The sequence below is a fragment of the Lactuca sativa genome, chromosome 9, assembly GCF_002870075.4.
Source record: "Lactuca sativa cultivar Salinas chromosome 9, Lsat_Salinas_v11, whole genome shotgun sequence".
Classification (NCBI taxonomy): domain Eukaryota; kingdom Viridiplantae; phylum Streptophyta; class Magnoliopsida; order Asterales; family Asteraceae; genus Lactuca; species Lactuca sativa.
This window is the reverse complement of record NC_056631.2, coordinates 206,285,176-206,288,058: the sequence shown is the minus strand read 5'-3', so window position 1 is coordinate 206,288,058 and position 2,883 is coordinate 206,285,176.

Below are 2,883 nucleotides of genomic sequence, written 5' to 3'. Positions count from 1 at the left end.
AGAAATTTTTTTAAAAATAAATGATTTTATTAAAACGAGTAAGAGATTTTAAGAGAAAACCAGATAAAGCAGTGTGTACAATCAGCTAGAGCCCAAACGGTGATTTCCCAAAATAACATTACTTCTTTATATTATGAGATGAGATACTTATGAGATATTAGAGCTTCAGGAATTTAGAGCTAGAGTTGCCTGATTCATGATGTCTTAGCCTAGGGGGATGCTATTGATTGATATTATCTGCTATTTGCTATGTGTGTGTTCTGAGTAGGGGTACATAGCAGGAATCTGTTAGAGAGAGTTTGAGTAATCTAGGAGAGATACCTAGATGAGCATTGAGGATTCTATTGAGAGAGTAGTTTGATATCCGTGAGGGATAGAGTACTTGTGAATTAGAATCCTAGGAGGAGGACTTGGGCGACTATGCGTTGGTGTGGAAGGTAGTATTGGGCCTGGACTACTGAAAGCACCGGATCTGTATGCGACCCAAGTAAGAAACTTAGGATACTAAGGAGCATGTAGGGGTGGGTAATGGAGTGTGTGCTTGAGCTAGTCTCTGATAATTTTTGTGTTTGTGTTTCAAAGACACTATGGTGATTACCCACAACAACCTGGGGGGTAGTGGTACCAGTGACGAGGAGATTCGCAGGATCATTGCTGAGGAGGTGGCCATAGCTATCAGGGAGGTCATACCAGAGATGTTCGGGTCTATTAAGACCATCTTGATTGAGACATTTGATGAGCGATATGTTACTGTCACGGAGGCTGTCGTTGCCGCAACCGTAGCTGCTGTGAGGCCACAGGGGGGTGACTCGTTGTTGTTTCCGGAGTTCAATAACACGAAGTCACCAGAGTTTGACGGGACCCAGGACCTGATTGCTGTCATGAGATGGATCCCCGACATTGAGGGGTGTTTCTATACATGTTCATGCTCGGAGCACTTGAGAGTTCGGTTTGCACTAAACCAACTTCGCTTGGGAGCGAAGGACTGGTGGAAGTTCGCGACGACTGATTTTACTCCTGTAGATCATGTTGCAGTTACTTGGGAGAGGTTTATCCAATTGTTCAAAGATGAGTATGTTCCCCAGGTGGAGAGGGAACGTTTGGCCCGCGAGTTTATGTCTTTCAAGCATAAGACAGAAACAGTGACAAAGATTACGAGGATGTTTCATAAGAGAACGTTGTTCAGTCCTGAATACGTGTCTTCCTATTTAAAATTTTATAATTGTTAAACATTAAAAACTCAAACCAATATTAAGTTTAAAAAATAAAAATAAAATCAAAAAATAAAAACAAAAAGAATCCCAACTACCTTCAAGTAAGTAATAAAGACATTTAAAAAACAAAGTTTAAAAACGAAAATTTTATATAAAGGCGAAAAAAAGTTAACAAACGAAAAAAAAAAAACCTAAGCAAAAGGTTAGAAATGAATTTTGTAACTTAATTAAATTATATAGATGTTTGGGTCGGCTCTATGAGATAGAATCTGGACCGGTTGGTATTTCTTTGTAACTAAGAAAAGCATATGTTGGTGTTTATGTTTGACAGGTGGGTTTCATGTTGTTTTGCTTTGGTCTTCCTGTCATACCATGTTATCGTATAGTTTTTTTTATTAGATATGTTTGTTATAATTTCAATATCAAGCTTTGGTCCTAGTTATTAGAAATCTAAATAATTATATGATTTCATATTGCGTGTGGCTTTATATAAATAAAAGTGCTAATATATATATATATATATATATATATATATATATATATATATATATATATACACACACACACTAGCCGTTAACCGCGCAAAACGGCGGACGACAAATAGTTTGTTTCGACAATTAATTTATTTTCGATGGAGAATGATTATTTTCAATTCAATCATTAGTTTGTTTTAGGAAACATGTCATATTAAAAATAAAGAAATATTCATGAAATGACCAAATTATAAGGTGTTGAGTATTTATTTTGATGAAAAAAGATCTGGTCAAAATCTTGGAAGAGAAGATTTATAGGAGTTTGTTTAAATTTTAATATTATTTTATTAGTGGTTAGTTGTACAATTAGCTTAATGATTTGGACGTCTTAAAAAAATATTATTATTTTATTCAATCTATTTTTAGAAATAGTGGGATTTGTTTTATAAGATAGTAAAGATATATATATATATATATATATATATATATATATATATATATATATATATATATATATTATACCTTAATATACATATTTGGTCAAAGGCTGAAAAATTAAGAGGTACAAACCTTTATGCAACTTATACAATAAAGTTATGCAGTGAAAAAAATAAAATTCTTAATTGGTCAATATACGTGTTAAACCTCAATTGATCTTGACTTGGTCTCCATTTCCTATCCATTCCCTAACAATTTTTTTTGAAAGTCAGCATTGAATGCGTTTGACTCAGATCGAGTTTGTTGAATTTGAGATCGTGGGAGATACTCTTGGAGTTTGGCCGGTCTCCTATGTATCCCTTATATCTTTCGTCTTTCTGTTGAACTTCTCCATCGCCTTCCTTCGTCTCCACACTCTTTCACCACCTTCGTCCATCTCTTTTCCTCCCTCTCTAACCTTAAACTAGACTAGATTTAAATACCCCTGACGACTGCCATCACAACATCTTTTACCACGGCTACCACCATAATCTACAGCACCAACGCAGATGGACCTCGACAAATGGAATTCTTTCTCAGCTTGATTTTATTGTCAATCGAACCTTGGCTTTACATTATTGTTTTCAGGTAGACAACATGGAAACCCACATCATCGGCTCTCTGTTTCACTCTCTCTCCAATCAAGCTAAGTTTTTATCTTCTTTGTTGAAATTTATATATTTAAAGCTTTCTTTTGTGGCTGATGTTTATTTGTATGA